The sequence below is a fragment of the Ambystoma mexicanum genome, chromosome 3p (genome assembly GCF_040938575.1).
Source record: "Ambystoma mexicanum isolate Mex_15411 chromosome 3p, UKY_AmexF1_1, whole genome shotgun sequence".
Classification (NCBI taxonomy): Eukaryota; Metazoa; Chordata; class Amphibia; order Caudata; family Ambystomatidae; genus Ambystoma; species Ambystoma mexicanum.
Window position 1 is genome coordinate 314,177,300 of NC_090925.1, and position 12,283 is coordinate 314,189,582.

General features: G+C 46.7%; 1 protein-coding gene across 2 annotated transcripts in view; it reads left to right on the forward strand.

The window, feature by feature from the left end:
• Window positions 1-4,619: 4,619 nt before the first annotated feature.
• The window catches only part of ZNF512B (zinc finger protein 512B), a 1,156,964-nt gene continuing 1,149,300 nt past the window's right edge, over window positions 4,620-12,283 (forward strand). For both annotated transcript variants that reach the window (XM_069650846.1, XM_069650847.1), the window contains exon 1: window positions 4,620-4,824. The gene's annotated coding sequence lies outside the window, so the exon portion shown is untranslated. The remainder of the gene's footprint in view (window positions 4,825-12,283) is intronic.

Consider the following 12,283-nt stretch of genomic DNA (forward strand, 5'->3'; position numbering starts at 1 on the left):
GAGCTAAGCAAGGCTTGCAAAGCAAAACGCCCCCAGCCTTGCATGGCTCAGTGATCATGTGCGGCTGGAGAACTGTTTCCCTTTGACAGTTCAGCCAGCCCAGGAGCACTCCCTCAGCTGTAAAAAGCAGCTGAGGGAGTGCTCAGTGTTTCACTGGGCTGGCTCCTCCGTGATGGGTGAGGAGACCACTGGGTCGACGCCCCCTCGCCCATCATGGATGAGCCTCCAGACTTGCACTGGCCTATAGGGCAATGTCCGAACCAAAACTGGAAATTGCTAATGTGGGTCAGTTTTGTTGGTCTACGAACCAAAACTGGAAATTGCTAATGTGGGTCAGTTTTGTTGGTCTAAATGTGCCACTTTTTTGGCCACTGTGGGCCAGTTTGATGTGTTACTTCACTATGCAGCTAGTAGTTTTGACCATTGTTGCTGAATAAATATTCCTTAAACATTACAACTTGCTTAGATTTTAACAAAAACACCCCCTTGGGTACTATTCAAATAGTCTACCACTAAAGTAATGAATTGTCATTTGCAACTGTGGGACACTTTTTAATTGGTGCTGGAGACAGTTTTGTGCTCCAGTCTGATCCTCTGAGCCGCTCCTGCCCATTTCCTCCATTAAAATATATATAGGCTTGGCGCCCCACCGGAAAAGCAGCCGCCCCCCCCAGTCCGGGGGCACGCCCCATAGTATGAAGACCTCTGGCATAGGGCAAGTTAGGCCTTCTACCATCCAGACATTTGAGTTAATAAAGTATTTTATTTTGAATCTGTTGTCTGTGTCTTACTTCATGATGCCTTCACAGGTGGGACTCAAGAGATCGGTGAATGAACTAGTAAGATTTGCAGATGAAAACGACTTGGTTATAAACTAGGGAAAACTGTATGTGCTTTGGAGATAAGAAGAGGATGGATAAGAAAATATCTATTGCAAATTCTTGGTTACAGCTTGTGATGGATTATAAATATCTGGGGTTGCACTTTAGTCAAGACACAAAGTTCAAAGCAATGATACAAGAAAAACGAAATAAAGCCCATGCCCTTACGGCTATGGTAGCAAAATGTGCAAATGTAAGCGCAGGGTATTCCCTAAAAGACATTATTAATATAGACGAGTAATGCATTGTTCCAACTATAATTTATGGCTTAGAAGTCATCTACCATCTTAATTTAGTTTGGTGCAAACTATTAGAAGGCTGGACCTCTCACACCAGGCTGTGGATTGCTGTGACCTTTAGAAGTAAGCAGACAGAGGAAGGGTGTGGAGTTTAGAGTTGCAGCGAGCAGAGGTTCACACGGCAGAGGGATGCAAATCATCTTGGATGTGCTAAAGGTCACTAAACTTCCTGTCCCTCCTCCCCACTTCATGCAGAAAAGGCACTCTAGATATTGCATCAGCAGACAAAGGACACTTGAAACAGCAGCCTCAATTGGACCCTTGACAACAGACTTGCTCTGGACCAAGCAGTTGTAGCATTTCGCCTAAGGTGGGGGGCTCTCTAAGGGGTGAGTACTAAGTACCATACCCTTAGATCATTCATCTTTGGACTTCAAGACAAGAAGTATTTACCTGGAAAACTGTCGGGGAAGAGTCTATTTCAAAGTCCTCTGCTGTACAGGTAAATACAGGTGGCTCAAAGGAAGAGGAAAGCTCTTCTCTCTACTCATCCCAAGGGCACATTTGGGGTGAAACAGATGTGTAAACAAAAACTACTACAACCCCAGCAAGTGCCCTCAACAAACATTTGTGGTTGGGAAGCACAAAACAAAGCACACATCTTGCCGCTGAGAACCTAGACTAGGTCTTCCAGCAACCACAGAATAATGGAAGCAACCCCTGGCTCTCTTGCATCACTGAACAACCTTTAGGCACATTGTGATGTCCAAGCTGCTGCGACAAAACTGCTGAATTCATCTTCGACCTCTGCGTCTCCAGGTTTTTGCTCGATACTGATACTGAAGCTTTGCCGTCTCATATGTGACCTGCCGAATCTTCTAGCATCGACAACTTGACACTGCTGCTTAGTCAAGCAGTTGTTGCAGCAGTAACACATTGTGTTGAGCGAGCTTAGCCTCCTCTCTGACAAAGGCCAGTCTTCTCTGCACCTGAGGGTGCCTAGTCTAGTCTCCCTAGTACCGCAGACCCAACAGCCTGCCATCCCCAGTGTCTTCGACTCAAAAGCCGTTGCCTTTCACAAACAGCACTGCATCGTTGGAACCCATTGCTGCTGCTCCTCGATTTGACCCCCTTGCAGCGCAGGATGCACCCAGACACCCAGTTTTATACTGTTGAGCCCCAAAGACAAGAACATACAATATCTAAAGAGGCACTTTGCCTCTCGGTTTGCCTTAAAATACCTCAGTGATTTTTAAGCTCCCTTCTCTACCTTTTAAAGACATTGTTATAAACTTCACATTTTGCTGCTGAAATCTTTGCTGAGCACCTCTGTCTTCCAACCCAGAGTGCCCTTTACTTTAAAGACTGCTTTCTATGTGTTTTTGCTTAAAAGGTCGGGCCAGTAGTGTTTTTTATTAATTTTACACATTCTTTAGTTTAATTAAAGATACTATTTTGGTAGAACCTTGTTTGGACTTTCTTTTCTTTGGGTACCACCGTAATATTGATGTTTGTGTTTCTTCTGCACCAGCTCACACCGATCCTGAAGAGTATAGCCCACCCTCAACCCATATTACCAGAAGTGACGAGGGAGATATGGATGTAGAGCTGTGCCAAAAGTGATGAAGGAGATATAGATGTCGAGCTGTGTCTGTTTCACCTTTATGATTGGGATCATGGCTGGCTTTGTATTAGTTGTAGGGCTCAGTAGGCGATTTAGCCACGGTGCTCCTGAAGAGAAGTAGTCATTTTGTCGCACTAGCTTCTGCTGCACAGGACAAATACCCAAATAGCGACCTCTGCGCAGGAAAATGCCAGGCGAAATTGCTGGGACGTTTTTGGCAACTGTTTCTACTCTAGAAGAGCCTGGTTAGCTTGACACAAACACCTGGTACTACACAAGTACACCTATGTGACATTAACTTTGTGTGTTTGGGAACATTTATAAAGAACAATTAACTTTTCACATTGGGTTGGAATTATTTTAGGAGGGAGAAAGAAAAAAGAGGAACATTTTTGTTAAAAATTAGGGTATCTGCAGCCTGAATTGGGAGGGTTGTATGCCTGATACTGAATAGCTGAGTTTAGCTCCTACTCATAGAATCTTCATTTCAAACTCTGCCGCCCCAACCATTGCACAGGATAAGTCCCTAACTCTCTTTGAAAATGACAAGTCATGGTGCACCCCCACTGCACAAGACAAATGGAAAAGTCTGCCTCCCCTGCCGCGCCCCTACACATGATAAATAACCCATATGCACAGGCAGTGCTTTAAGTGGGCCGGGGCCTGCTGGGGCTGGGCCTCGGCAGTCTCCAAAAAGTGGGGCTGAGCTGGGGCCCTGCCGGGGCCCCCAGTCCCACCGCACGCAACATTAGCGGGATGCATTATCCCGTTGCGGCAGCAGCCGCGACGGGAGATGCGCCTGCCATGAAGTCAGGCTAGCTGACAGAAGTGGCAGCCAACTGCAGCGATGCTGCTGGCTGCCACTTCCGTCAGTCATAGTAACTGCCTTTGTTTGTTTCCCCAGGTCACGACTCGCGAGGCGTCTTTAACCTTCGGCGAACCTGGGGATTCCTCGAGGTTTATAAAAGATGGCTTGAAAAGTACACAATTCAAGCCATCTTTTATAAAGCTTTGCCGACGGACAATTTTGTCCGTAGTCAAAGCTTTATCAAAAATGGCTTGAATTGTGTACTTTCAAAGCCATCTTTTATAAACGCGAAAACATGGCCTGAAAACTAGACAAATCGTAAGGTACGCACACAAATATATATACATGTTATATATCTGTGTGCGTACCTTACTATGGTTTGTGTACTTTGCAGGCCATCTTTTCTAAACATAGAAATATGTAACTGGCCTGCAAAGTACACAAACCATAGTAAGGTACGTACACAGATATATCACATGTATATATATTTGTGTGCAGACCTTACGATTTGCGTGCTTTTTAGGCCACGCCCCTCCCAGAAGCCACGCCCCCAAACGAGGGCCCCCTCTCGATTTCTTACCCCACTTTAAGCCCTGTGCACAGGAAACATTGCTCCTCTACACAGGAATACAAGTATTCAGCATAGGACAAAAGGTTTAATACCCAAACCTGCCTGCGTGCAAACCCGAATCCTACTTTCTGCAATCAACAGTACAGGACAAATACTCCTCTCTGCACGTTGCAAATCGCCCCTTGACACAAGAAACCATATATTCCGCCCTTCTACACAGCAGAATTCCCAAAGTATAGCAGGGTTTACCGCAAGCTCGCCTGGGAACTTATGTGCATCGCCTTCGTTCTTTCATTCCCGTAGTCGGAGAAATGACTGCGTCCTTCAGCCACGTGCCTTCCTTGCTTTCCCGCTCTTTCAAAGATCACGAGTGCTTACGCTGAGGCACACGTGTTAGCGTGAACCACAGACGTACATGGCCATTACGTAATGCCCAACTGACGTGATACGGAGGGGGGGGCGGGGGGGGGGGAGCGTGGAAGTGCTTTCCTAGGGTCCGTTTCTCCGATAATAACTAGACGCCGGCAAGGGCGTAGGCTCTGGCTCACTCGTTAGACCTCAAACGTCCATGGCCTGGACGTAACGTGCAACACACGTGATGAGGAGGTTGAGCGTTGCTAAGGTCCGTTTCTCGGATGGGAACTAGACACTAACATCTCAGGACTGGTACGACAGCTGGGTCAAGTGCAACATATGTCCAGGTGCGTTACTTTAACGGTAATTGACGCATGTCTAATTGTTGGTGTTGTATAAGTCTGTTTTCAACGGACGGTAGGGGCGGGTACCTTGTGCATCTCGCGTGAGTCTCAAACGACTGGAGATCGAGTTCAGCTGTCACACAGCTGGAAGAAACTCAGTAGCCTGACAGCTGGACCCGACCTCCAATGGTCTCCACAACAGCTTAGATGTTTGCATGCAAAGCAAGCTGCAGGATCGCTTTCCACCACAGGGGGAGCTCGCGTGCATCATCGCATCCAAAGAGCTTCTGCTCCCTCTGAAACTGCCAGAAAATGAAGAAGAAAGATGCCAAGGTCCAGATGAGATTTTGAATCCCTGAACGACCCCTCCAAAATAAACCGTTTAACCCCATTTTTCATCTCTTTTTGTTTATAGTCTATTCAATTTTAGGATCTTTGTTCAGTGCTATTAAAGGCTTAAATCAAAATAATATAAAGGCACATTTCGGTGAAGTGACCAAACTGACAGTTGTAGTACCAGATCTTATTTTCAATTATGACTCATTCACTCAAATGAAAACATGTTGTGACTGACCTGGACATAGCAACCTTTTTCGGTAAAAGTCTTCCTGAAAAATGTACACCTGCCCCAAAACGTATGTGTTTATGAAAGGTGTGTGCACTTGACAAAAGTGCTAATTTAAAGTGAACAATATTGTTACGACTTTTTAATCACACGTTTCTTTATGAAAAAAACTTCACTTTAAATCCTCTTGCCCCCTAATAGACTGTTGAACTTTGTTTGGAGGGTTTAACGCTCATTCGTTCTAGTACGTGTTGTGGCTTAAACCCCTCCTGTGCTCGTGCAAAAGTCACGTGGAAGATGACACGTGGGAGTCATGTCAGCAAGTTAATAAAAGGTGCGCACGACGCCCGTGCGCCAGTCAAACTAACATCAATGATTCCTGCCTGAAGTGTCGTTTTGCAGCGCGCCCCAGAGCTGCAAAGTCAGGCAGAGGCCCTGTGCGCAGAGCTTTGCATTTAGATTGCCGGTCCCCTGGCAATACAACAACTGGCCACGAGGATGGCATGCAGTGCCCCACCGATCCTGAAGAAAAGGGTTCGACCTGCCCCTGCCATGCTGCCCGCATGGCCAAGCTCGCTCCTGGAGGAGCAAGAGCAGCATAAGGGACACTGCCTGTCCCTGATGTGGCAAAGTGTGCCAACGGCGGTACAGCCGTGACATGCAAGGCACGAAAGGCCAAGATGGTGGCCACAACAAGGGTAACTACCTGTCCCTGCTACGCATAGCTCCCTAGCGTGGCGAAGCGTGCCAACAGCGTTGAGGTAGCTAGGGCATGCAGGGCACTAAAGGCCAAGATGGTGGCCACAATGAGGGGCACAGACTTCCTGCAGTCCCCAACAAGCAATAGACCTGCTGCACTCCCCAGAGCGCTGAAGGTCTGCCGGCCATCCCGTCATGCAACAAAGAAAGAAAAAAGAAAGTCGGCTCCTGTCCGGTGACCGCTGGTCTCCCTGATGAGGTCCTGGGAAGAACGGCTGCACGCTGCCGGAGACCCCGGTGTGTGCACACAAGAAAAAAAAAGTGAACAAGGCCAGCCACGCCTCTCCTTGCAGCCCGATGTGGGCTAGGAGCAGGCCCTCCGTGGGGTTTCCCATTATCCATTTCCCACCATGTTTTCTCCCGACTGGGGAAGAAGGCGGCACGCCGCCGTGCTAAGAGAAGAGGCATATTGACGCTCTAGCAGCCATCAATACTGCATGAAACACATGAGCTCCTGCTGAGGGGAGGGAGTAAGGAGCAGCACAGCCTCCACTGCCACACAGGGCAAATGTTGAGTTATCGGCATACTACCATCCCCCCGTCAATCCATCAAAATTGTCTCTGGCTAGTAGCAATGAAAGTGTCAATTGGGCACAGTGAAGTAAGCAGCGGTCCCGCGAGTTGCCTTCAAGCCTAATTTGGTGCGCAGTACGAATGAACATCAGTGGGGCTCCCGGTCCTGGACAAATAGTGTGGGCCCCTATGTTCATATTCCCCCAGTACCCCCAAGTGGATCCCCTGCAGCAGATGCAATCCCTGGTGTACCAGGGTGCGGCTTTTCCTGCCCCGCCACTCCTCATGAACTAAGTTGTGCATGTTCTTCACTATTGCGGTTGCCCAGGGTCTCCAAGTTAATCAACTGGCAATGTGTATTTAAATGTATGGTGCAACCCCACGAGTTACTGTTATTATCCACGGTATTATCGTTGTTTTGTTTTATACTCCTGACATGGGATGTTGCGACTTAAGGCGCGAAAGTCACGGAGGAAGATGACACGTGGGAGACGTGTCAGCAAGTTAATAAAAGGTGAGAACGGCTGCCTGTGCGCCAGTCAAACTATCATCCATGACTCCTGCTTGAAGTGACTTGTTGCAGCGCATGCCCCCGCTGCGAAGTCAGGCAGATGCCCTGCCCGCTGAGTCTTGCATTTAGATTGCCGGTCCACAGCAATACAATAGTAAGAGCGAATGTTTCTTACTGTGATTCTTCAAAACGCTCACTCTGTCTAATATAAGTTAACACAGGGATAAACGACAGAGAAACCCTTATTATACATTTAAATGGCACAGTATCACATTCCCACTAAAATTCAAGCGTGCAGACGCGAAATTGAACCGTTGCATTTTTGCCTTGATAGTGACTGCAGAGTGTGTTTGTGTTAACGTTCTGATTATGTGGAGATTGTTGGAAAAGCATGTTGTGTTCAGAGACATCTTTATGGAAGGGCAAACTGGGCATGTGGCCCGGACCCCCATTATTGGGGGCGGGGGCCCACCTGTCACTAAATCCAGGGGGGACGGGCGGGTGTCCAAATGCCTGCCATACTATGTTGCAAAATGTATTTGTTTGCCCAGTTAAAGCAAAGTTCCTCTTTGCTATGAGGCTGCAGGCAGCACACGTTAACTCGTGAGTCGGAATTCACTGGAGGGAGTTTATGGGCCTAACTTCTGCAAGCATTAGCTTGACTTGCGTTGCAGTTTGTAAGAAAGCACAGACCATAGATGAGCTTGTTTTTCTTTATTTACAGTCACTTCGGCCTCGGGCCTGAGCTGGGATTGAGTGCTTGTCTTGGAAAGAGCAGGGCACGGTAGACCTATACTTTGCAGAATCATTTATTGAGATGACGTTTTACTGCAGAAAATAAAAATGTTAAAAAATCAAATAGTATTATTTGTAATTAGATCACCAAGGATACGTACATGGTGTTGGAAACCTGAGTTCCCCAATCCATGGCAATAAGTCTGTTCCATGTATTAACTCAGAGACTTATTTGTTGATAAGACAGCTCAGCGGGTTGAGTGCTTGCTGCTGCAATCTGTGTGTGATCTGAACGTTGCAGGTTCCAATTCTGGCCAGGCCAACTCAGCCGTTAGCCTTCTAGGGTTGATAAATGAGTACCAACTTCATTTGGGTGATATTATATGTAAATATGTACTATGTAAAGCGCTTTGGTGAAGGCGCTATATAAATAACCCTTCATTATCCTTTGTTTTTGGTGCAAAGTTTTCTATTCTTCGTGATAGCCCATATAGATAAAAGCTCTCGTGAGAGATATAGATGTGTACTGTGTAAGGACAGTTTGATTCCCGGGTAGTCAGACTCTGTCTTTCATCTATTTTAGACTGTTAGATTGAGCTGAACTCATTTGTTGAAGTCTACATTCATAGATAGCTATGTTCATGCTTCTTGTGTACTGCATGTAGCTGTATTTTTCCTCACTGTATCTACTTCCAGAGGCTTGATAGGTGTGGATTTCACAACAGGTCCTTTTTCAGTATGTGTACCTTAAATAGCTGCACCACTGCCCCCGCTCGCTCTGATTTTCCACTGTTCGCTGTGACCTGTAGGATGTCTGATGAGCATTTTAGTAAATCCTGGAGTCTAGTGTGGGTTTACATTGCACATGCGTGACATGCACTCCCTAAACTGGAATGAGTATCCGATTTGCCCTGTTATTCAATTACAGATCAGAACACTGAACGCTTATAAATATTTCACTGAGGCTTTTATGTTCCTCCCCATAAATGTGCATTCTTGGGTTTTCATCACTGACCCAACAAAAGTGGATATAATAAGAAATAACCTTTCTAACAAAGCAACGCCTTTCACAACTCCAATTCCACCTTCATTTCTCACCCCATGATCTCCCCCCCAACTCTCTCAAACCCTTTTCACAAACGTACCCCCGTCTCTACTCTGTTACACTCTTATCGCACCTTTCAGATCGTTCAGCCCTCCACCTGCCTCCTGCGTTTCTCTCCTACTATGTCACTTCTCTTTTAGAAGCCTGGCACTTCTTTCTAGCTCTTCTTGTCTTCCTTCTCCCTGGTCACCTTTCTTGTCCAGTTTACCTCTTTACTTGTCCTCTATACTGTCACTTCTACATATCCCTCATTGGGCTAACCTTTTGCTTCTCTCTCTACTCCCTGTCTCACTAGGTCTATCCTCTCCCTTCACCTTCCTTGTCCGTCACTCATTCCATCCTCTCTCACTTGTACTGTCTTTCCTCTACATGATAAACTTATTTGTCGCCCCTCCCTCAACCCTCTCTCCACTGTCTCTTCTATCTCTTCCTGCTCCCTTGTCCCCTTCTTAGTTCTGACTCTCCTCTGTAAGGAACTCATGGTGGCAACAGTAAAGACAGACACAAGTGATCACAGTTCCAGGGTGTTTATTAAACAGTTCCATGTGTTAATTACGCCGCAAACATATTGGGATGCAAAAATATCGCCATATTTTTGTAGCGAAATTCACACATGGACCCTGCAGGGGACACCCCTGCATAATTTTTTAATGTGCGGGGGACACCCCCACTCCCACATAATATCTCCAACAAAAATATCGCCTATGGCGAACCAAACGGCCATATCTACGCCGATATTTTTTTGGGGGATATTATGTAGTGATACCTATTAAACTGTGTATGCGGGTTGGAAAAATGCCAAATTTAAACCTAAATCTAAGATGGGATCAAGCTACGACCATCAAATTATAAGGCCGTTCTGGGGGCGTCTTAAAATATAAGGGCCTTTGCTAAGAAAACCTACTGCCAATCCTTAGGCTAAATACAAACAAAGAGTGTGGGATAATGTTCACAGGAAAAAGTGTTCACAAATAATAAGTCAGGATGCAGTAGTTGGGTCTCCCTTCCCAACGTTTTGAGCACGGGACAAGGTAGGACTCTGGAGCACAGCACGCGCTCAAGCTTTCCTTGCACGAGCTAACAGTCCGTTCTAGGTTTATCAGGGCCTTCGGTAGTTAAGTCTCTTCTACAAAAAAAGTCCCTTGCCTCCGAGGACCTGATGTCTTCAACAAAATAACAAACAAAAGTTCCTTCCAGCTTGCAAGTCGGGTGATGCCTTTTCATCATTGGACCTTCCTCGTTCGGGCTCAGATCCACAAGATTTCAATCATTATCAGGCCCTTCGGTAATCAACCTTCTTACTTCCGAGGGTCTGATGAGGTACCAATATGATAAACCAAAAAAGTCAATACTGGTTCCAAAATTCTTCTCCTCTTGTCTCTATTTGCGTTTGGGTGATAGTTCTTAACCCCTGGGTTCCCCCTCTTTTGGGCTTAGACTGTTCTCAGTTGTTAGCCTCCTTCCGCCTGGTTGCTTTTAACACAGTCGTCATCTGTAACTCTCAAAAATGTCCTTTTAAGCAGTTCACGGTGGTCATACTTCGGCCAGGTTCACTATTGTGCACACACTGTTAATCAGGCCTTCTTAATGTCTTTTTAAACAGTTCACTGTGGACATCCCTCTGCCGGGTTCACACTTGTCACACACTGTTAATCGGGACTTCAGACCTCACCCCCTTTGATCGGCATTCCTCAGTCGGTTTGACTTGCCAATCTTACGATGCGGGATTCATTTCCCTTAGTTTCACAATCATCTGTCGATCAAAGGCTTTCAACTGTACAGAGGATTTGACTAGACCCCTGTATGATCACTTTGACTCCCTTCTCGCCTTTCTCCCAAGGCCTTCTGGCTATGGTAGTTCAACAACAGGGTATCGGCCAGAGTTTCTCGAGTAGACACCCACATGGTGCTTGACTCTGCTATGCTGGCTTTTCCCCCTTCGTATCAGTAGTTCTTTGTAGTTTCTTTAATCAGCCGCTTGCTACTTTCGTTCAACACAGTTTGTTTTTTATGGGCTCTTCCCTCGACTCACTGGCTGTGATAAACTGTTTGGCTTTCTTGTCTGTGGAGTCAAGGCTGGTACCATTGGGCCATGCGTCTCTCTCCGGCTTGGTTGTCAGCAGAGCAGACACCCGTGTACCGTTGACATCTGCTGCAACACACGCTGGCTATTCGCGGTCTTACGATTTCTTCTCTGGAGGTTTCACAGGCCTCTTTCACTTCTCTTCTTGATAAACTCTCGATTCATACCGTCTTTCTTCTCCTCTTGAACTGCCATGCTGAGTTAGCTCTCTCATTGTGTGGTCTGCCTTGCTCGTATCGTGCTCTCGTCCTCCACCTTTTATCCCTGTGGGGAAGGGAAAGGGGCATCAGGTGTGTGTGATTCGGGTCAATTGCCTGTCTTTGCCTGACCCTGGCGTTGAGACATGTCGGGTAAATGGCCTTCGTGATTGTCGTCTTTTGTGGTGTGCAAAAGTGTTTGTGTCGGAAAAGGGGATGAGGGGTAGAGTGTTGGAGTATCCTATGGGGTAGGGTGGGGAAAATTTATAACAAGAAGGGGGATACTGCGTCTCACCCATCAGTGTCCCACTTCCACTCCCCAAGGATCCCCCCCCCATCCAGTTGATGCTCCCTAACTGGTCCACCCCCATGAACTGGATCCAATAGCAATGGCTGATCCTCAGGGACTAATGAGTGAGACACATTCAGGTTTCTCGCACCCCTCACTCCCTTTCCTTACCTCTTCATTATTGACTCGCCATCATTGCACTTGCTTCCCTCCCTTGTCTTTCCCATATGCTCTCTCTCCATGCCCCTGATCTCCTTCTTTGACTTTGCCTCCTACCTCATTGCCATTTCCTTATCTTGTCTTTTCTTTGTCCCGCTACCTCATTGTCTGCAACAGCCTCTGCTCTGCCATTTCTTGTATCTTCCTACAAGATCTCTGGGTGTTCACTACTTTCTTAAATTTTTTCCTCACCCTTGGAATCTATGCCCTCTCTGTTGTCTGCCGCCTTTGGCCGCCACTTCTTTTGTACGTGCTCTCTGTTGTCTTTGCCTCATGTTCACTGTACCATATTCTTCCTCACCCTCTGTTTGCCTCGTTGCTCCTGCGCACCTTCCTTGTCTCTCTAGTCTGATACCCATCCCCTTATTCACCTTCATTATCTTTAACTTCTAACTTCTGTCTCCACTCTTGAGACGCCTGTGTGTGTCTCTCTCTCTCTTCCCCCCCCCCTTTTCCTGCGCTCTCCTTTCCTGCTCTTATGTCTTA